At 36.5% G+C, this 23,126-nt stretch overlaps 2 long non-coding RNA genes across 5 annotated transcripts in view; one reads left to right on the forward strand and one right to left on the reverse strand.

The window, feature by feature from the left end:
- The window catches only part of LOC139799978 (uncharacterized), a 238,213-nt gene extending 218,295 nt beyond the window's left edge, over window positions 1-19,918 (reverse strand). The window contains exons 1-2 of one of the 4 annotated variants that reach the window (XR_011727534.1): window positions 19,631-19,918; window positions 1,987-2,051 (exon numbers count right to left, since the gene is read on the reverse strand). This is a non-coding gene — a long non-coding RNA (uncharacterized lncRNA). Of the gene's footprint in view, window positions 1-1,986; window positions 2,052-6,559; window positions 6,659-11,261; window positions 11,535-19,630 lie in introns of those variants that run through there. The other 3 variants (XR_011727531.1, XR_011727532.1, XR_011727533.1) reach the window with 3 other exon arrangements.
- A 532-nt stretch (window positions 19,919-20,450) lies between these two features.
- Window positions 20,451-23,126, forward strand: part of LOC139799980 (uncharacterized) — a 6,380-nt gene continuing 3,704 nt past the window's right edge. The window contains exons 1-2 of the long non-coding RNA XR_011727536.1: window positions 20,451-20,579; window positions 21,894-21,971. This is a non-coding gene — a long non-coding RNA (uncharacterized lncRNA). The remainder of the gene's footprint in view (window positions 20,580-21,893; window positions 21,972-23,126) is intronic.

Consider the following 23,126-nt stretch of genomic DNA (forward strand, 5'->3'; position numbering starts at 1 on the left):
TCATCATACTCCAGCCTAAAATATATTTAAGCCTGAAAGGCTGAAGGATAAGACTTGGCAACATGGTATCAGGTGAAGTGTGAGGTACTCCTGTAAGATCCAACCCACCTTTAACAACCTTACAGTTCTGCTACAAATGGAATAGTCATAGTGTGCAACTCAACGTAGGGAAAGGTTTAGAGTGCAGCCATAATTACACAGAAATAGTAGGGGGCTAAGTAGGAATGCCAACTCATGCCAGTTCAAGTCATTTGTTCTACTTCTAAGATCACATCCTTAAAAAGTAGAGTTCAGAGGCAAAAGACTGTAGAGAGATAAAACCATGTCCCATATAACTCTTAATGTCTGTTTTGACAGGTCCCAAAGATTTTGAGCAAACTGGTGCTGCACTCTGCTCAGAACAGTCCATAGTAAGGTGAGAAGCCTTGATACCAGGGTAAGACCATGGGGGATGCTCTCGTTCTTTGTTATTCCACTTGCTAAATAACAAACACCAAACCCATTAGGTGTTAAAAATCTTTAACAAAGATTGTATCTTAAAGATCAGGAAGGTATAAAGTAGGAAACATTAAAAACTAAAGAAAGAAAAATAAGTTATTATTTTTAAAATGGAGGGGAAGGTTAAACAATTGTTTAACCAATGTAAGCATCATATGATACTGGTGTGCAAGCCTGTGGCAGCAGAGATTCCTGTGATGTTTAAGTGACACAATCCTAACAAAGTCAACTACTTCTGCCTTTGTTTCTATAATTGGTACCACAGAAGTTTCCCATTAATGCACCCCAGTTCTCAGAGCGGAAAGTCTGATGGTCTATTAAAAAATATCAAAGAGCAAAGCCATTAATTTCAAAAGTTTCTTCATCAATTCTAAATATAGGAAAAACCAGAAAGCAATCACAAAATATTCAGCAGTGATAGTTCCAGAAAAAGTTTTTTGGAAATTTGCCATGTTTGCTGTTTTATAAATCAGTCATTAGGAGGCAGCAAATGGCTCAAAACCATGTGAGAAAACAAATCCTGTAGAAAATTTTAAGTGAATAGGATAGTAAGACCTAGGAGTCTGAAATTAATTCACATACAAAGGCGACTTCTGGACCTTCAGCAATTCAATTAGGTATCAGGTTACATCAGAAAATAACTGTGGAGCTATTTGTTAAATAATTTGGGATTTCATTACTGAGAACACACTCAAACTTCATATGGTTGATTGCATTTTTGATTATGTTAAAAAGCAAAGTAAGTTATCTGGTCTGTTTTCCTACAGGATACTTCCTCAGTTAATGACATTGTACACGCACGTATATAAAGACCACAAGATCACATCTCATATCATTTAATCTAAACCAAGCAGCTTATAAAGTTCATTTCTAAATCATGTCCATTGTTTCTCTTCTCAAAGTAAAACTGAAAATCCAATGTGTTTTTTCCACTGCTTCACTAACAACATCATTATCTTTGCCAGTAATATTCATACCTCTCTGTTCTTCCTGACAGAATACAGCATAAGCCAAGCTAAAAATAAGAAGCTTTCTTAATAAAATAAAGCCCAGAATTTCTACTATGAACACCAACATGTTTTTAAAAATTGCTAGTACTATTTTATATTGTTCACCAAGAAAGCTGTTTTAAAATACATTTATACCCTAATTCAAAACACGAGTGGAGAAATGAGAGATGCCTTGCACTCTAAGCAAGTATACAAATATGAAAAGATTAAAACATGGGCTAGGTTTGCTCACATATTTGTATGGAACATTTAAATTAGCACTTAGCTGTATTACCTTTAGCATGTAACAATTCACTCATCTGTATCTGTTGCCAATTATGGCAAGTAACAGAGATAGTACAAGTTAAATCACATCAATATTTCATGTTAGTCATACAGCTGTACAACCTTCTTATAACACAAATTTTGCAATTAATCATTTTCAGCTTTTCCACATTAATCATGAAATACAAATAACAAAACCAAGAAATAAACTTACAATTTTTTAGCTGTCCACACTGTCCTTTGGTTTAAGCCAATGGGAAATAATTACCAATAGGAAATCTGGTAAGCAGAAATACAAAAAAAAATAAATATTAGCTTGTCAAAAAGAATAGACTCAGCTTTCCTGCAAGTATATTTCCCCACAATACTTCACAGGCAAGGTTAAAAAAAGAAAAAGAACCAAAAGAAGCAAAGTTGAAAAAATATATGTACACATTTAAAACATAGTCCAGCAGTGTTCAAGGATCCTTGCCTCTCAAACTTTAAAGCAGCACAGACAAACGTTGAGATGCCTATAATAGAACAAAAATCCAAGTTCTCAATCACTAGTTACGCAGTATGTGTCAGTAAGGAAGACAATTTCCAAAATAATGATTAATGTATTATCCAGATTTTTTCCTCTCTTTTCCCCTTCCCATTCAGGTTTTTCTTCTTATAAAATGCACATAGGTTTTTTCTTCCCTGTACCCTGACTCAGGCCTGGCTTTGAAATGCATTTCAATCTCTCAACACAGACTGCTTTCACTGCATTTAGAGTCCCACCAAGGCCCAGCTTTAAAAGCTACTGATTCTTTTTTTCTTTAGCCTTCCTCACAAAGGAAGGGTATTTTGTAAATTACCAGCTCGTTCAGATCAACAAAAGGTACTTTCATAGAAAGCCCCATTTGATTTTGCTCAAATTTGATTACAAGGATGGAGAAAAGGAAAGGAAGTCAAAAAGAAAAACCCCAGATGGCTTTTTCATTCATCTCAGTGAATGAGCTTTATCTGTGCCTTTTGAAACTGTAGCAGTGGAAAAGCATTTCTGTTGGCTTAAAAAACTTGACAAAAATTATTGGTTTGCCATTTCTCATGTAACTGCCATTGGGAACTGGATGAAAAGACTTTTTCATGGGATCGCCTGCTTGGATCAAAATAATGGAGATTAGGTATTTCATTATAAATTACAGTGGGAGATAGAGCAGGCTGTCATATTAATAGCAACCTGCTCATGGCCTTCAATGGTAGCTATTCTCCTAGACAAAGGACCAAGGGGGTTGTCTATTGAACTTGTACTTTAGGCCTGATCAATTTTCTATCATCAAGGCAAAAGGTGAGGTGACTAACAAAAGAATTCACACATGACTGACCTCATAAGCCTATAGATAAAACAGCTTAAAGAAACAAAACACATCCTTAAATTACGGGTGATAAACTGTATAATGGAAATAGAAGAAGAGAAATGATAGAAAAAGGGAAAGAAAGAACATGTGGTCTGTAATTCTTCCTCCCTTCCTAGGTGAATGGACATATTAAAAGCTACTTGTTTTCAGCTGCAGATAATTGCAGCCCTTGCATTACCATGTTCTGCCTCAAATCCTTCCATGTACTTTTTCCTTCACACAGTTTCAGTAATTTCATTCGCGAGTAACCACAGCACTGAGTTTAATACACAACTTCCAAGAGCTGTAGCCACACACAGAAAGGATTACCCCTAACACCATAGCCAGAGAGGTGTCACACAGACGTTACATTTATAATCAAATTACAGGAACTGCTATGATCCTTTGGGTCAGTATGGTTTTATAAAACCCTTGCTAATTAAGTGAAAGTTGGACAATTGCATTATATAATAAGAACATCGACCAGAGCTTGAAAGTTTTGACACCTTTTGCTTCCTCTAAAACGTCGTAATTTTATTTGGTGTGCAACACAGTAGTAAAATGCCTGTCGTGCCTAGGCACCCTTGCAAGTGTATTTATCTAATTTGCTTCTGCTGCCTCCTAGAAGATGACTCAGCATTAACATCTGACTTTGCTGATCAGCCAGAGATACAGGGGAAAAAAATCTTCACTTTCCTGAAGCCAAATATGTAGCAGCAAACTTGCTCACTGATTTCTGTCAGCCTCAATATTTCCTCCAGTTTGCTGTACAAAAGAATTATCCAGAATACCTTTATACAAAGAACTATGATTCCTGACACACCTTAACCCTGTCAAAATTTCCCACATAAACGTGCTCCTGTCCCCTCCCATTACATTTGCATAACTAGGGCAAAATTGGAGAAGCAAGCAAATGTTTGTACTTGGAGGCCTGGCTAAAGACACACTGAGAATGCCCTGCGCTTGCAGTTAACAGCAGCTCGAGTGTAAAGGGTACCCAGCAGCCTTTCATCACACCAGGGGACAGGAGAGCAATCTAAAATTTGTTTCAAGTCCCAGGTACACAACCACCAGGAAGGCAGTACATGCCAAGTCCTCTAACAAGTTAGGAATTTCTCCCTAGCAGTGCAGCAATATAGCCATTTCAAAAATGAAGCCAGCCACTGATTCACAGTCCTTTGCCACAGATCATAGGTGCACTTGTCTGCATAACAGTATTTATGTAAACACACTGAAATAATCCAGGCTAAGAAGCAAAACTTTTTAGTGAGGCAAGATCCAGAAACACCTAGACAGAATACATGGGAAGCTCCAAACTTCTCAGTCACAATTTTGCTCCAGAAGCCTGTGGGTTATTGAATTATAGACCAAATCCTTTTGAAAACAAATATACACTCATTACTACACAGAAGTAAATCACTGTAAACACCATTTGTGCAAGACAAGATGAAAGCACGCAGAACAGCAGAACTGTGCGCTAATCTTTGGCTGCCACTCCAAAAAAAAAACAAAACAAAACAAAAAACCCAAAAAACAAACAAAAAACCAAATTAAAAAAACCCCCATAAAATAATGGAAAAAAAAAAAATCAGTACCAGAGCACGTCTCCAAGTAGCTAACATAGATGTGACCATACTTGAAATCAGTAGAAGCCTAGTAGTAATAGTATCTTTCCATTATCCCAGAGATGCAATGATGATTATTAAATGATTAGCAATTAATCCCAATTCCACATCCTCTATGGATGGCTCCACTGAACAGCTACAGAAAAAAGAGCTCTTGTAATCATTGTAGAAAGCTCTTTGAAAATATCAACTCTCTACTCAGTAGCAATGAGAAAGGCAAACTGACTATTAAGAGCTATTTGGAGAAAATGTAGCCCAAGCAGAAGGTACATTTTTTTTTCACAGCATTAATATAATTTGAGTGGCCCATACTACAAATGAGAAGTGAGACAATCTAACAAGAGAGACACATAGGTGCAACCAGACACTTCAGAAGAGCTGAGCAAGCACCCACTGCCACTCAGACACAGACAACCCCCAGAACACATTTCATAAAGGATGTGTGTAATTAGCAATCTTGTAATGCACACTGGAGAATGAATCAAAAGCCAGTGAAAGCCTTGTGTTTTGGTTTTCTGTTTTGCTTTGCTTATTTAAGCAGAAGTCCACTCACAACCCCACACTAAAGTGTTGAGGTAACATAAAGGGTAAAGATCCATACCTTGATATTCCCCTTCCCATCCTCCCAGCCCTGCCTATAAAGAGGCATCATTCCATTTGGCCACACTCTTGAGAGCAATGTAAGCAGCAGAAGGGGGAAGGAACAGGAACCCAACCAACCCCAAGTCCAGTTCTGTTGTTCTTCAGACAACAGTGCTATTTATCTGAAAGTACACACTGTATTTCCCACCCTGGACTTCTCCATAACAACAAGTATTCTTACCCAATCGGTTACTGTTTATGCAAAAAGGACTATTTTTTTTAATGGCACGCTTGAATCCTGCTGAATACATCTGGGTAAAAGCACCAGAAACTGGCACAAGGAGGCAGAACTCATAATATTGGATATTGATACAATATTTGACAGTGTACAGTGCAAAACACTGTTACAAAGACTGGTGAAAATTTCAATACTTGCAAGCCCCAGTAATAACCAAAACTGATATCTTTCATGAGAATTTGTGAATAGCTATTTCACTTTTGAATAATAACACGTTAATCTAAATTAAATTTCCCAGGTAAATGAACAAGGCTCTAAGCCTAACTTCTGCATTCTATACTCTGTAAGCACTCAATCCGTTTTGACAGACAGGCTAAGAGTCACTGCCAAAGCTAATGAAAATAATTCAGAGCACTCAGAGTAAGATACATCCACCTAAGTAACATAATTCTAAAATGCATATCCACCAATCGAAACCTTGAGGAAAAAAAAAATCACCTTGTAAAAAAAACAAGAACTTTTTCCATTGGCTTTTCACTACTTTTGTCTGAAATGTGCATTGTTTGTTCTCAGGTTCCACATCACAGACTCACCATCACATTTCCCTCTAATTCACCATTTTAGCAAAAGAGACCTAGAGAATAAACAAAGTCTGTTACTTCTGACATCTGCTGATTCACCTATTTGGCACAGGCACTTTGAACACCATAGTAGGTACCTGCTTTTCCCTGTCCCATTACTTCTCGGTGAAATAATTGGGCTTTAAAGATAACTGTTATTGAGAGCACATAAAGGCTTTTTCCCCAAATTTGTTTGATTTTATAAATAATCACTGTAAATAATTTTTACAGTGCACTTTAAAGTAGTAGAGCAGACATCATAGCACAATGCCTTGTGACCATTCATACTGGCCAAATTAAATATCTTTTTTTTTTCTGAAGAGGCCCATATTATTAAAAAATGGACTGTATGCATTCTTACCTGATGCCCTTAAGTGGGATCTGCAGGAGCAACATTCTGAATGCCTGTTTCCACAATCTCCAGTTAGAACATGCTTTCCACTAAAATTCTACTTGCCTTCATGCCAATGAAGGAAAAAACCAAAACAACCACCATAACATTTTTCTTACCGATAGGGAATGTAGATTTACAATACACTTTTTACAGTGTAGGAAGACAGTAACACTAATAATTCATAACTCTGTTTATGAATGCAGTGGTGTGTAAGCAGATGCAGTTAAATTATTCCTCATGCTTTTTCAAGTTATTTTGCAATAAAATGATGTTTTTATGTTTTATGTTTTGTGCTTTTATTTAGGTAGTTATTGATAATGGAATTATATTTTTTCATTGATATATCACTATATATAAAAATAAGGTAGCTTAGAAGCTCAAAAATACTGTGTAAGAAAGAGTAACCTCAGATTAAGCTGATGAAATTACCCAAATTGCAACATGAACAATTCACTAGACCACCACCTGAATTTACAGTAACCTAAAAAAGAAAATGTGCAGGACAAGAGCAAACAAAACCCACACGTATAAAGTGGTAAAATTTTACAAACACAGAAAACTGAGACAAAGTTGCTGAACCTGATATATGGAGAAAGAAATCAAGGGGAAAAGACAGCTTTTTTTTCGCAAAAAGGAAAATGAAGAAAGAGTGATGCTGGTAGCCCAAATGCAAAGGAAGGATATAAATATTTTAAGTTTCAGTCATCTTGGCTAGAAGTTAACTTCTGCATTGACTTCAAGCATGAGATGGGAACATTTCAAAGTAGAAACAAGTCAAGTGTAAGTATAAAAGAATACCATGAACACAGTAAGGCAGAGCCAGAAAAGTGAACAAACAAGTTGAGGTACAAGAAGCAAGACAAAGAATAAAAAGAAATCCTACAAATACACTTCAGAGTAAGAGAAGGATCAAGGAAAACTACTGGTTGGTCAGCAGCTTGAAGGTGAAAGAAAGCTATTGACATATTGTGCCAAGAAGTCTGAAGTATTTACTGCTTTACTGACTATTGCCACCAAGAACCTCAATTGTAATCAATAGGCTCCCACAATTACAGGCTACAAAAAAAAAACCCAAAAACAAAAAAAACAAACAAACAAAAAAAACAAAGTAAGAAATGACAATGAGTGACTGAGCATGAATTCATCAAGACCAAGGCATAACAAAGTAAAAGCCTCACAGAATGGGAAATAATTGATCTCACATTTCATTTTTTTAGGAAGACTTTTGACATAATTTTACAGGACTGTCTCCTGGTCTAATTAAGAAGCATCATCTATATAGTATAACTACATGGTAATTAACTGTAGGAAAAATACAATACTATAGCCATTACTGATTAACTCTCTAAAAGGAAGAAGCCATCAATTCAAGTTCTTGGTCATCACTGAATCCAGTACAATTCTTTATTTTCATAATTAACCTTGATGACAGAAGAGTGATTGCTCCTACAATGTCTGAAGGAAGGTCTATGCTGGGAAGGTCTGCAGGTACACTGGGAGGCACAAATAGGGTCCAAAAAGATCTTTGTAGTATTGGTTTGAAAAACATCACCTGTGATTCAAGGAAATCACCTAAAAAGATCATTTTGCTTCACTTCCTTTTGCTAAGGGCTTGGATGGAATACTATTCAGTTGTGGAGACTGCCTACAAGTTAAAAATAAAATAAATAGAATTCATTTCAAAGAGCAACAGCCTAGATAGCAAGCTACAAGAAAAGACAAAGATTGGACCTTAATCTAGGAAATACTTTAACAAAACAGAAAAATACACTTGCATTATAGCAGTGGAGTGTCAGAGGGTACGGGCTTGCGGAGCAAAGAGACGACTCAATATGAGTTAGCAACTAAGCTCAACTTTTATTAAGCAAATAATACATTTATATGTACATTATATACATTACATTTATATGGTCTTGGCGTCTTCGTGGCTCATGTTGATTGGCTGCGTGTTGCCGTTCACACACCTGTTGTTGCGATTGGGTGCCGCTTATCGTCCTTGTCCTGCTTTGTTGATCGCAGGCATCCTGTTTGCAACTTTTTATCTGCCATAACTTTCTTTTTATCATGGGCTCAGAACTGGTTCAATACAACTGTTTATGTGCTGTCTATACGATGCTTTCCCATCCTGTAATTCTTCTTTTCTGCTGCCAATTCCCTTATCTTTTGCACATAGCTGATCTTTTAATAACCTTGCAGCTGGGCCTCAAGGCTCTTAGCTCACTCTGGTGAGTGAGCTAATTAGCTAATTAGTCAGGATTGCTCACAAGTCCGTTTTCTTCCAAAAACTCCCAACAGTGGAGATTTGAGTTAAACATAAAAAAAATTTGCAGAGGTAAAGACGTGTGAGGAAAGCAAGCCCCAGACAGCTTTGGAAACTGGTTAAAAAAATCTGTTAGGAATGATTTAGGACAGATTCTATATTCAAGACAATTTCTTAAGGTTTCTTCCAGATTTTTTTCCCATTTATTCTTTTATCTTGAAAATAATCATAAACCACAAAATTAGCTGAACACACAATCCCATTCAAACTCTTACATCTATTAAGATTTAATCTTTCTTCAAAATTCATAAACTCTCTCAACCAAACAGAACCAATTATGGCCCTGTTCCATTTTGCCTTTCTCACAGCATCACCTGCCCTCAAAGGGCCAGTAAATTATCACTTTCCTTTTACCTTCTCAGCCTTCAGGTGAATCAAACATGAAACCTCATGGCAAGTATCTGTGAAGTTATGAAATGAGAATGAATCTCCTCACATACAGGACTGCAGTATCAAGTCCAAAACCCCCATACATTAGAAAAATGTGTAAATAGTCTGAAGTAAATACTTTGACACTTGAAGATACAATACTCAGTAATCTTAACACTTGGAAATCTTCTTACATTACAAACTCTGGCTGTGTCAACACATGGAATTTGGCCACTATTCCCAGCATCAAGAGATGTGAAGCTCCTCATCAGTAACATGTATTGCTCTCTGGTATTTGGAAGCAGCTTTGATATTCCTACTCCCCCAGACTGTTGTTGTAATGGAGCTTGGGCAGATAAACTTAAACCAGATATAGCACTCAAAAGGCTGATTTCAAAGAGCAGCACTTATTATTGAACTGATAAGACCCTTCATATGTTTTACTTGTTAAAATGAATAGAAGCAATGTCTTTGAATGTCCTTCAGAAGAAGATACAGAAAAGAAAATCTCACACAGGTATGAAAACATTAAAGAAGCACTTCCATTGCAGGGAAAAAAAAGACAGGAGAATCTGCATTCATTTAAATGTACTCTCCTGGACCTTTAAATGGAAAAAGATTTTGCCTGAGAACCAAAGCTATAGAATGATCTAGGGACAGAGAGACAGAAGTTATTTCTGATGGCAGTGACTAAAAATAGGTTTCATCCAGACCAGATTTGACTACAGAGAAGTCTTTTGTGAAACAAGAATTAGTAAAGACAAGCATTTCACTGACAGTGCCTCTCACAATGTACATCACCATGGACTATTTAATACACACTAAGCCTCCAAAACCCACAACAATCCAGAAGAACATCCTGTGGAAGTTCTTAAACATCATCATTTCAGTCCTCCAAAACACCGAAAACATCGAACTAACAAGGTAGGGTGGCTCTCAGCACATAACCATGGAGCAGCAAGAAATTGCTGGAGCTGTGCACACATTTAGGAATGAACTACACTTTTTCCTTCATGTGGTAGCAAGGAAATTAGTTATTTCTGTTCTAATTTGACTGTATCAACCCAAAGAACACAATATTAGTACGCCATATTGACCAAGTTTGGTAGGTAAGTGTACTTGATCAGGCAAAATATTCAAACTACAAATATGGTTGTTGAAGCACTAAGAAAAAAACAACAACAAAACCCAACCACTTAAAAAAGGTTTAAAGGCCAACACCTTTGTAACCAAATAACCAAGAAAACTGTCCAATATAAACAAATAAGCGAAACAAACAAATTAGCACCTCAAAAGCTAATAAAACTAAGTAATAGCAATAATAAAGTTTCAGTCTTCAGGAAACTGTTTCTGCCATGGGTAATGCTGAGGTTTTGCCTAAATTTCTAACAAAACTTGGTTTTAGGTATAATCTTTTTTGTCTGTATGTACTGGGCAACATGAACAAGGATAAACATAAACACAAAATGCTGGGTTTAAAGAGCAATTTAAATAGATACAAAGTTTCCTGCTTAGGAAGTCTGTTGAGAAAAAGATTTAAGTGTTCTTCAAATGGAGGTTTAATTGTTGTCAGATTACTTGGAAAGTTTTTAGATTACCCAGAAAACAAAACTACTATCAGGAAAAAAAAAAAACCCAACCCATTAAGGTTGAAGTCTCTGGAAAAAAAGAGATTTCCTTTTGAAATAGGGAACTAAATTTACTGTGTATAAAACTCTGCAAGTTAAATCTATCTAAATTGTTCTATGGCCACTAGTATGAAAGGAAGTTTAATTTACACACTGAGACTCCCAAAAAAGAACATAGGAGAAAACACAGCTTAAAACATAGCACACTTTTGAACACATACAAAAATTCAGCTAAACTAGCTTTACATCACCACAGAAATTAAAAAAAAAAAAAAACCAAAAAAAAACCAAAAAAACACATATTCAAATACTTACACATATTTAAACTAAAAAAAAATCCACAAAAACTTACTTGTTAATCCAATCGAATTCCACACACAGAACAATCCAAAGCCAACATCTCTCTCAACTCTGCACTGAAGCCTGCAGGGCCAGGATTACCATTTGCTTTATCAGCATGGGTGTGCCTGAGGTCAATTATTGATTACAGCTGGCAACAACTCCCATGCAGGAAAGGCAGGAGGGTTCCATCTTGTGCTTTTCTACTGCTCCCTCCCTCAGTAGTTCTGTAGTGCCTGGCATTAGTAGTGCACCCACTCAGTTGTAGCATCAAGTTCTAGTCTTGAAATACATCACACATGAAAGAGCTTTTCTTCCTTCCTTCTATCCTTAGTATTCCTCTGGATCTCAAGCGTCTTCTAAACACTATCATAACTTACATTAAAGAAATAACATATACTGGAATGGTTGTATTTATATCACAGCTTCAGTCACTACCATTCAGGTCTATCTTCACCACAAAGACCACGTTGATGTATCTTCAACACTTTCATCGCATTAATGAATTTAAAAGAGTTTGGTATAAGTGGCAACTAGACTGGGATGTCTGAATAATGAATTTAACCAGCTTCTTGATTCTCCATGCCAAGTTTTACATTCTCTGTTCTTATTCCATAATATTATACAACTCCAGCTACTTTTGTTGCTACTGTTTTATGAGTGAGCCTTTGGTCTCCAGCAGATTCCTACATTGTAAAAGAGACACGGAGGTATTTTCCTTGCGTGAAGAACCCAAGGGTCAAGAATAGGCCAAGAAATGTTTGATCTGAGGACCTTATGGGCAAGTTCGTTTCAAATTTTTCAAGTACTTACAATAAATCATTTACAGAAAGATTTGGAAGTGGCATGCACAGCTATAATTAAAGGAGAGGGGTTTCTATCTGCAGCATGGAGACAGGGAAGGCAGAGCTTTCAAAGATACCAGGGGTGGCTTTTCCCGCTCTCCTGACAGCATTGCTCTCACCATGCTTGACGTTAAATCACCAAGGCTAAGTCCAGGCTTTCAAAATAACTGCTAGCCTAAAAAATTATTCCCTTTTAACTCCAGGAATCTAGAAACCAAGCAGCTGTACCAGGTGGTGGTGGGGACGTAACCACTGCAGGGGCCCCAGGTGAGGTGAGGTGAGGCGGGGGCTTCGCCTGACTGACACAACCGGTACCAGCTGGTTCCAGCCGGTTCCAGCCAGTTCCTGTCAGCACCAGCTGCCACGCCACAGTGCGCGCCTCTGGGAAAGCCCATCGAAGCAAGGTCAAAAGACTGCCCTCAGCACTGTTTTCCTCACAGGATTGAGGAAAAATCCCTGGAAGCACCCAGGTGAGTGAGAGAGGCCCCTGTGGCCCCTGGGGAGGATGAGGATGAGGAGGGGATGGCTGAGGAGGGTGCAGCTGTCTGTGCTCCCACAGCCTGAGGAGAAACCACTCTGGATCAAACACCCACATTGCAGATTCTGGGTGCCTGAAAGCTGCCCTCGGGCTCACCTCGGGACAGTTTTAGTGGGATAATGAGTTCAAAGGTTTATGCATTTTCTACACAGTGACCAAAATCAGCAGCTTGATGTTACATAACAATTCATTTAACCATCTCCTGATCAATCAGCTTGTAAAAATTTATATTCGCGGGGAATTTTAACTTGCTTCTCAGGCACCTGCAGTCATTTTCTAACTCTGCCAAACACCAAAGGCTTCTTGTACACAAAGATGTTTAGGTAAAACTGCAGATGGCAAGTGTGTTATGTCAGTATTGCCAGTAGGATCTAGCATCCACTGAACACTCAGTGAGGAGGGGGAGGTTGTGGTCAGTTCATGACAGCTCCTCTCTGCTGCTCCTTTCTCCTCATATGTTTCCTCTGGCCAACATGGGTCCTTTCCATGGGCTACAATTCCTTCACAACTGCTCTTGAATGTGTTCTCTGCAGGCTGCAGTTCTTCTGGATCTATCAGTTTCAAAATGAGCTCTCCATGGGCCACAGTTTGCTGTTTTCTCAATACATCACAAGTTCTAAACACAGAAAATTAGAATACATCTTCAGCTGTACTGAAAAGCAAGGTCCTTTATTTTCTGCCATCCCCCTCCACCACACCGAGACAAGATTTTACAACATGTAGACTTAGTTATTATGGTCTGAAGTAAATCCCACAAAAGGGCAATGTGGAAGAGAACAAAGACAGCATGCAGCATGTCATTTATGCCTTCCAATTAAGCCTGGAAAAACAGAATAAGTATATATATAGTCTCCCAAAAGGCTGAAAAATGCAAGTCATAGAATTAGGCAACTTAGATCAGGCACTTAAGCAACATACAGAGAAATTAAGGGTTCATTGCTTATCAGGATATATTTCTACAAAGAATATAGTTAACTATTTTGTACTTAAATGAAAGTAAAATTATGTCCTGCATCTTGTTTTCAAGTTCACCATATCACTAAAAATAAATGAGCAAAAGTTTTTCCTTCTGAATATAGAAATGATTTGTCATACATGATTTATAACTGCCCTCTCATTATAGAGAATCTTTTCACCATATGAGTGTATGTATACGAACAATTAAAGAAATTCAGAATCCTCAGGATTTTCTTTAAATGAGCAGACTGGCTGTGAAAGGTGCTGGACTGACAGCCCTGATAAGTGAAGACCTCTTTCTTCTGAATTGGTGCAGTACAGAGAACAGCAATGCCATTTTCATTCACACTCTCCCGGGTATGTAATTTATCCCTGACCTTCAGAAGTCCCCATTTAATCATTAGCCTCTCCACTGAAACTGCTAACAAGAAAGGCAACCAGAGTGGCACCAGGCACCTGTTCATTAGGGATGAGACTGAGAAAGAGCATCAGCTCATTGCAGCATAGAGCACTGTGAAGAAAGAACTCTTCTATGTCTGGTTGATCCTCCCCTCTGCAAGTAACACCAGGATTGTCAGTAACCAATTTTATACAGTTGCAAGCTCATACTTTCTTTTGTTAAAAGGAGAGAAATTAAAACCTTCTTTTAAAAGTTAGGGCACTTAAGGAACCTATGGCAAAAAATACCCGATCATTTCAGCACTTTGTATGTGCACATGGTCTAAGTGGCAATAAGCTATGAAGTTCACAGATGCATGTTCTTGCTATTTATAAGACTGAAAAAACTATGAGACATATTAGGTTTTTTTTTTTCCTCTTTAGAAGTATATAGTGCCCTTTCAATGCTTGATACAATATATAGGGAAAAAAATTCCCTACACCAAGTCATCTGTATTTTGCTGCACAATTGAAAAAACAATTTATTAATTACAGAAGGAGAAAGAAAACAGCTAGAACAGATATGAAAAAGCTACATACAAATGTGTTGAACAGATTACTCTATGGTTCAACAATGCACAATTTGAATCCCAGGTAAACAGTTTCAGTAATTAGAACAACAGACTCTACATATACCATAAAGAGATGTTTAACAAGACATATTGAATGAGATCCAGTCTTAAACATCTCATCTGATGGTAACTACCATACAAGGAATAGGAATTAAATATTTCTGTGTATTTTCAGTCTTCTAATTTAGAGAGGTAAGGGTGAAACTACCTGGAAACCTTCCAGATAACCTCATATGTTAGTGATGAAAATAGAAGACAAAAGGGAAAAAAGGAAGAGGAAGGGAGGCAGAAAAGTTAAGCTTTTAAAACCCAAAGTTAAATTTAAATGTTATCTGCAACCTGGGAGAGATTAATACTGTGATTAGAAGTTTGTCATATGAGGTATCTAAAATATTTACTTAACAACAATTTTTGAATTGAAACCTTCAAATTCAAATGTGCATGGGCAAAACAGAAGTAAAGGTTTTCTGGGTGCCATTTTGTAATTGTAGGTGAAATTAATATTCTGAAACAAAGAGCAGGTAACACTTGCTTTAGGGATCTCAGTGGGATTTTTATTCATGGTCCTGTTGTGGAAAAACTACTGAATAATGGCATTTGACAGCCAATGTCTCCTGCAAACTGCCAGTGTTGGAATTTCCCTTCCTGAATGCATATGTTTGATTTTTAGGTGTTCCTCCCCTGCCCCCCCAGCAAAAAAATAAATTGTATGTGTGTGGCTTTCCTTTTAACCCTCAGCCCTTTTTAATTTAAATAAAACTCTGTAATAAGAAAAAAAACAACCAAACAATAACAAAAACGAAAACCAAACAGAAGATCATACGATGTGAGGATGCTGTTCTGGGAACTAGCAAGCAGTCTGAACAGTAAAAGAAGCCAAGTGATCTTTCAAGTGGGCTATTACTGTAGTTGTGGGAGCAGAATAATGAAACTGAACAGAATAATTGGCCTAAATATCTGGTTAGAGGGCTGGTACAGAGAAAAGAGCATGAAAGCCTCTACTAAAACGACAGAAAGGTGGGTGTTCCTGCAATCAGCACAGAAAAAAAAGCATTGGAGAAGTCTGTAAACTAAATAAGAGGGGGAGGGGAACCATTGGAAAGAAATCCAAGCAGAGAGGGAAAAAAAATACTAAATCTGAAAGTCTAGAGGAAAAGAAAGCAGTAGATTGTATTTGCTGACATTCCAAGGGTGGCAGTTGGGAAACAGCAATTGGAGGTGCAGTATCAGCAGGCACATCCTATAAGAGAAATATGTGTGGCTCCCAGGATATATGTAGAAGCACTTTTATATGTTTTAAAACAGGTGAAAAACACAAGTAGCCTGGATAGTCTTGTAAAATGAGATATTATTAAAAGACAGACTAAAGCTAGGACTGAAAAGAGAAAATGAACAACCATCCTCTCTAAATGGGTCATCTAAATCAACTGGAGACTTGCCTGAGTTCTGAATAGAAAAGTCAGTATACACAGATATTATAAATATCTATGTTCAACACTTTATTACATTACAAAACTACTGAAGATACAAGAGATCCACTTTAACTATGCTAAATATCTATTCCACATATCAGAGATTCTTATAGTTATTTAGATTTCTTTTAGATTTATTTTAGATTTAGAAAGATTAGGCTACTAGAATTTTCCTCACTCTTACTATGTATGTCTAAAATTAACTCTGCAAGTTACCATAAACAGTCCAAACCCAAATATAACCTATTTACAGCTCTGATCACAGAAGCACACCATGCACTTATTATTCCTGTAGTTAATGAGTTATAATGACTGTAGTAAAAGACAATAATTACAATGACAACATCATACTGTCAAAAAACTACAGCAAGGTATTCTCTGCGTTATTAGCATTACAAATTTTAAGTGACAGAAAATAAATGGCTTTTCATTGGCTGATCTGTATAAAAGTTCCTTAAATAAAATACAGATGAATATCCATTAGTAGGCATCCTAGAGACTTCATAAATGCAGGGAGCATGAGAGAGCTAAAGACTTCAAAAAAGAGAAGCATGGCCCCCAAAAAAGGAAAACTACTGGAAATTTCAAGCATCCTATCAAATCAGTGAAACTGGTTAATTTAAACTTTAAAATGCCCAGATGATATTTTGAATGCTAGTGCATATGTTAACAGCTAAATAAAAGCAGAGAGGAGAAAGTGATTAACAAAGAGAATTATGTGTAAATATCATAAATAGATTAAGAAGTAAATATAGGTCAGTATGCAAAATAAACAGCAGGAGGTAATATCTTATTGTAGAACAGCTGTTTTGACTGGAAGCAAACAACATGCTTGGGAGCACAAAATCCTGTGTCTGAAGCACACGTATTCCTGAATGCACTTCTATTTTTTAAATTCTTCCAATAAAAGATATCACCACTTCTATGAAAAATTTCCTTCACTATCATTGATAGATGATCAGAGCTACAACAGTACTAATCAGATTAAAATAAGCAAGTGTCTAAGCAGCCCTCTCTTGGAAAACAGTCAAAGCTAAGCACTCAATACAAAGTAATAACCTTTTTAAATGCATAAAGTAAAACAAACAAATAAGCAAACATATTCTGTTTGTACCACAAACAGATTGGAGTGGTTAACATAGACATGTTTTAAAGAGAAAGGGAACTAACGATATAGGAAAGAAGCTGAGGTGATGCATTTTCACAGATATTCCTGGGTTGGGTTTATATATTTTATTCAATTGCTGTTGTATGTGCAGATAACTCTTGTGTCCTTTTGGTAACTTACATGCACCCTTCACACTGGTATATTCACAACATCCCGTGGAAGCTACTGCTTTCCTATTTTACTCAATTTTCATACAGAGAAACTATGGAAAGAGAAACCCCAGGTCTGTTAAAATCATGGCACAGCTACCACCGACTTAAATGGAACAAGAGCTCCACCTGAGTGAGTTGTTCAAGTACATCTGCAAGTTCTGTGTTATAGTAAAGAACTGAACACCATTTTCCGAGTACTCAGCACACACACATTAGTAACTGATCTCATCTCCTTTTTCATAGCTAATGGCTCCCCTAAAAACCTTTCTGGTAATGCTTTCAGATTAGAAGACTGAATGAAAAAAAAGAAAAGCCAACAAAAAAAAACCCCAAAAAACAAAAACCACAAAATCAAGCAGATGACTGAAAAGAAAAGCACACAAAAGCCAGCAGTAACCTGCACCAGCTGACCTGCACATGCCACTGTCAAGATTTCTCCTGTTAAGAGATTCTATTTCCCTCCTAGAATTGCTAAGAGTTACAAATGATAAAGCAGTTTAGTAAAAGTAATTTCTTTTACTGGAGCTGGTACTGTATTTTTTTCAGTTTTGCAATGTAGCCAATCGATGTCTGCTTCATAAAAGTAAGGTAAGAGCATGGTATGAAATAGTTGCATAAAGGGACAAAAATAATCAATAGGTGCACATTCAGAATTCTGAGTACTGGCTCTTGGAATTGTTGACTGAACTTCAACTTAAAAATTTCTAACTCCCAGAAAACCAAAACCTGATGGTGTTAAGAATGCATGTCAGGAAGACACCAGATAACATCATGGACTTACTCTAAAAATCTCAAGTTTGCTTTTATGGGATTTGTATTAAGGGCTGCATGCCCTGAGGCAATAGTAACACCAACACCAGCAGAAAGTTTAACTCTGTGGAAAGGTGACAGGATCTGCACAAGGTGATATTTCTATAGCACCAGACTCTTTAGTCATTCTCCTCCTAACAAAACCAAATACTACTGAAATTCCAAGCATGCATAAATAAGGCATTTTTAGGGAGATCTTTCCCATATGAGCTTACAGTTTCATTCACAGGATTTAAAACCAGAAGGATCTGATCATTTAGCATCTGATCTGTCTGATCATTTAGTCTGACCTCTTGCACTCCAAAGTCTGCAGAATTTCATCAAGAGAGCAGAACTTCTAGTTAAAATGTAGCATGAATCTCCCTTACACATGAAAAGAAACACAGTCCATGTAGTGATAGAAAATACCAATGTTATTATTGACTTTGAACATTTGTGTACTTATACAGACACACAGGAGAAAAAGAAACCAGATTGAGAGTGCTAGTGCATTAATTCTTATTTTACAATTTATTGACTTGTTACATTAAGAGCAGTGCTGGAGAACAGCCTCTGGAAAAACAAGAAAGTGTTACATATAACTGTTATATAACATTGTAGAATAGGATACTGTAAATAATTAATCCAAATGAAAGAACAGAGAGATGGTTTGGCAGACATTAAACATAAAAAGGACAATGATTTGCCCCTATCTTTTTAGTCAATTAAAAGTCATCTCTCATTTTCAAAGCTCCTAATTTACTTTTTTTTTTTTTTCTTTTTTCCCCACTGATGTAATCAGTTAGTTGATGCTAAATTGTCCATTCCACTTTTACAGAATCTTCTGGAATTTTCCCCTCTATGACTCAGAAGACTTCACTGCACCTTCTTCCTTTTCAAGCTACTTGCTTCTACCTGTGCTTTGCTGACTCCATAATTACAAAGCTTATCTGAAAATAATTCTCTTTCCTATTATTTTCTTAGGTATTTTAGAGAGAACGTATTGCTGATCATTATGTCCAGTTCTTGTTCCTGATGTATTTAATATGTTCTAGAATCCAGTATGTAAAAAAAAAAAATAGTGTATGCTGTGCATTAGTAAATGGGATGTTTAAATTACAGGGATTACTAACAAAAGAACAAGATTTCAGGGGAATCACTGGTAGGCACAGGGAAACATTGAGGTACTTAAGACCACAGGTCTCTATTTGACCTCAACAGAGTTTGTATTTTTGACATTCTCTGGAGGGGCTGTTCTGCTTTAAATACTACTACTAATAAAAAAACAGCACTTCATTATACAAAATTCATCATTAATGTTCAGTACCTTGACCTGAAATAGTTTTGCAAGAACTATCTCAGGAAATTTACACTAGAAAATATATAAAAAGAACCAAAGCTTCCAGGTATACTGAAGTTCATAATTAAAGACAGCAACAAAAGATTCTCACTGATTATGCAATAACACCATCTTCCTCTCTGCCCTTTTATCTTCCTTTCATGATACAGTTGTAGTGCAACTTTTAAATACAAGTAATTTTGGTTAGCATTTTGGTTTTTAAGCTGCTCTAAGCAGTTTCAAGATATAAACAAAATTAAGTAGTACTTTGGATTTTTAAAATAAACATAAAGCAGAATTTCCTAACTGGTTTGTACACACAGCAAACACTTTCAGAAACTAACTACAAGGATATATAAATTTCAACAATATTATCTCTTTTAAATACACAAGATCATCTAGAAATCTGTAGAGTCTCCTAACAGTTTATGCAGCTAAACCTGTTCATGTTACCCTAAAAAATTCCAGTGGCTTCCATCCATTTTCAGCTCAGACTCAAGTGTAATATTTTCACATAGCATAAATATTTTCTTTTCAAAGCCAGCTATGGGAAGCATTAACCCCTATTGCACCTGGGTTTCTATCAGGAGAGTGCCAGATTTCATGGCTTTGGCAGTTTTGCATACCCAAGAGCATGCTAGCTCTGTAATTAATTTTATGTGCATGAAAGCAGAAATACATATGGTTACATGTTTTGTAACCTGTTTCTTTCTTTCATTAAAGATTGTGATTTCACTAGATGAAGAAGAAAAAAATTATTTTCTGCTGACTCACTGTGATTCTGGTATCGATTCAGAGCAGTGGTTGAAGAAAACTTGGCTGCTTGTCTCTATTTTGCACAGTACTAAATACTGCATCAGCAGCACCACTTAATGGACTTAAAATTCCATTTCTAAAACAAAAAATTACAATGAGATAATGAATAATCTCATCTGCTTTTGAAGCCTCCCCACTATGAGAAGACTGATACTGAGCCCCTCGGGAGTTCAGATTCTTCAGTAAAATACCACCAGCTCATATCATTAAGCACACCATGGGGAAACCTTTTTCAAGAGAAGGAGGTAACTGGTATTATTTTAAAGTAAAATTAATAATAATAAAATAAATAATCATAATCCCTAATTAAAGATTAATAACCAAGAAGGAACACAGAACATTTTACATGGTAGCTTTGAAGATGCTCTACTTCCCCTGTTAAGGTTTTGGATTCCACTCACCAAACGTTGCCTTATCAAGGGCTAAGAGTTCTTGATGGTCTCTTTCATCTTTTTTCTCAGAAATTCAGCAATTCAGTCAGTCAGTCACTTTGCATTTCCAGCAACACAGAGAACCATGAAAATAGTGTGAATCATTACTTAACCTACTAACTAATGCAGCTGATAAAAGAACAAGGCACTGAACTGGAGACAAATAATGCAATGTTCCAAAGCAGACCTGAGCTGGTACAGACATGATCCTATTGACTTATCTTTTATAGATTTTTTTTCCAGTTTGTCTATGCCATGCATTATTGCCATGCATTAATTTTGCAGGTCTGTACTTAAAATAGTTTTCCTCTTAGCTCAGTGTTCTGAGCAGAGCTACCAGTCTTATTTTATACCTCATGGGCTTCATAATTTTTTATCTGTGTATTCTAAAGCAGTCAATATTGCCACCTCTTCATCTAGCTGCAAATACAGCGTGGAGTTGCACTCTAAATCATCACAATATTATCAAACATGTCAAAGTTAAAAATGCATTTATATTTCCCAAATAAATTGCAACTGAAAATAATAATTATTTGGCAGTGAATACAATTGTTTTGATAATGTAACCTATACATTTCAATATTTACTAGTCCTGAACAGAATTTTACAAAACATCTTTTGTTCATTTGCCCATCCCCCATTTTTGACTCTCATACTCAGATTGTTCTGAGACATCTGTAAAAATTATCTGCAGTCTCTCTATTGCCGTAACACAAATAATCCACCAGTTCTCTTCATTTACTGCAGAAACAAAACCAAACACCTTTCCATGCTGCACACTAGTGTGTATTTTTGCCATTTCAAGCAAATGCATGTTTGATAAGGCTTTCAGTAGAGTTGCAGTGAGGGATATGTAAGTGCCATTTGATGGAGAGTCTGATCCTGATTGGTTACACTAAAATATAATCTGAAATAGAGGTTTAGAACCATGGCATATTTTTAACTTCCTGCCATATGCAGCATAGTCTGCTACTGAGGAATTTTCCTCTTGCCAAAGTGATCAGCAGACAAGGCAACACTAATGCTACTCCATGCTTTGCTCAGTGGGAGATAATGCAAAATCAGTGCAGTAGCAAATATTATATTAATAGTGTGTGTGTTCCTTTTCCCTTCCCTCTCCCATCTCAGTTTCAGAGTTGGAAAGTGGTAGCACACGGGGCAGACTACACTCTTCTTCAAGCAAAAGGACTGGAGAGGAATAATTTGGTAAGTGATCACCAGGAAACAGAATTTACTAAAAATGCCCTGGGCTGATGGTAAACAACTGACATCCATATTCATCACAGTGCTGAGCAGCTACAGCCAGACATATAACCTGTTATATCAACACAGGACAGAATTAATCTGTTCTACTCATGTCCCTGAGGGGCCTCTAAATTTATAACCGGGGCTCCTCTAGCTCAACAGAGATGATAACATAGCAGTTCACTGATGCTGCACTTACTATGATACACCTATTAACTGTGGGTATATTTAGCATCAAATAGAGAGACAACCAAAAGTACTCTACACTTACTGATGTATCACACACAGTAAATTAATTTCCTCAATTAGAACAGCTGCAAAATTGAAGTGTCTGCTTTTTTGAATATACTTGACGAAAAAATGTTACAACAGACATACACATTTTAAATACTCAAAACCCATATAAATTGTTGCACAAATAGCTTATGTAGGTATAGAAAATTAACTACTCAAGATATTTTCACCACATACCTATATGTCTATATCTAACATAGATTGACTTTGACTCCATAGACTGTATTATAAAAAAACACAGATTACAAGTAAGTATTGTGAAGCTTATAAGATTAAAAAGTTCACAGCAAAATAATTTTTATTTTTATAGATTATGTCAGTGGACACTGTAATCCATTAACAGGCAACCCAAAATTTAAAGTTAACTAGATTTCATTATGATGGTACAGTTTGTACAGCAATTCCCTTACCCATATTATGAACCGATTCTCTTTTTACTAAAAATGAACCCTGGCATGATACATGTAGCATATATGCTTCTCCAGAAAAGGAAAAAATGTAGAACCACGAAGTTTGAATGCAAAAATATTAAAAATGCATTTTCTGGGTATCCAATTTTACATATATATATATATATAAGCATATATATATATAGCTATATACATATATATATAGTTATATAAACTAATGTACAAAATGAGGTTTACCGATGATGGAGAAAGTAACATGTAACTGGGATATGTCCAGTTATGAAAAGAAAAATGGGAAATACAGCCTGCAGATAATGGTCTATAAACCAACCTGAGCCAGCACATTTTATGCTATTTATCTCCCATAGTGTTTGCACATACTCTCTTTCACTAACTTTAGTAAAATCTTTGC

Source organism: Heliangelus exortis, chromosome 9 (assembly GCF_036169615.1).
Source record: "Heliangelus exortis chromosome 9, bHelExo1.hap1, whole genome shotgun sequence".
NCBI classification, from domain to species: Eukaryota; Metazoa; Chordata; class Aves; order Apodiformes; family Trochilidae; genus Heliangelus; species Heliangelus exortis.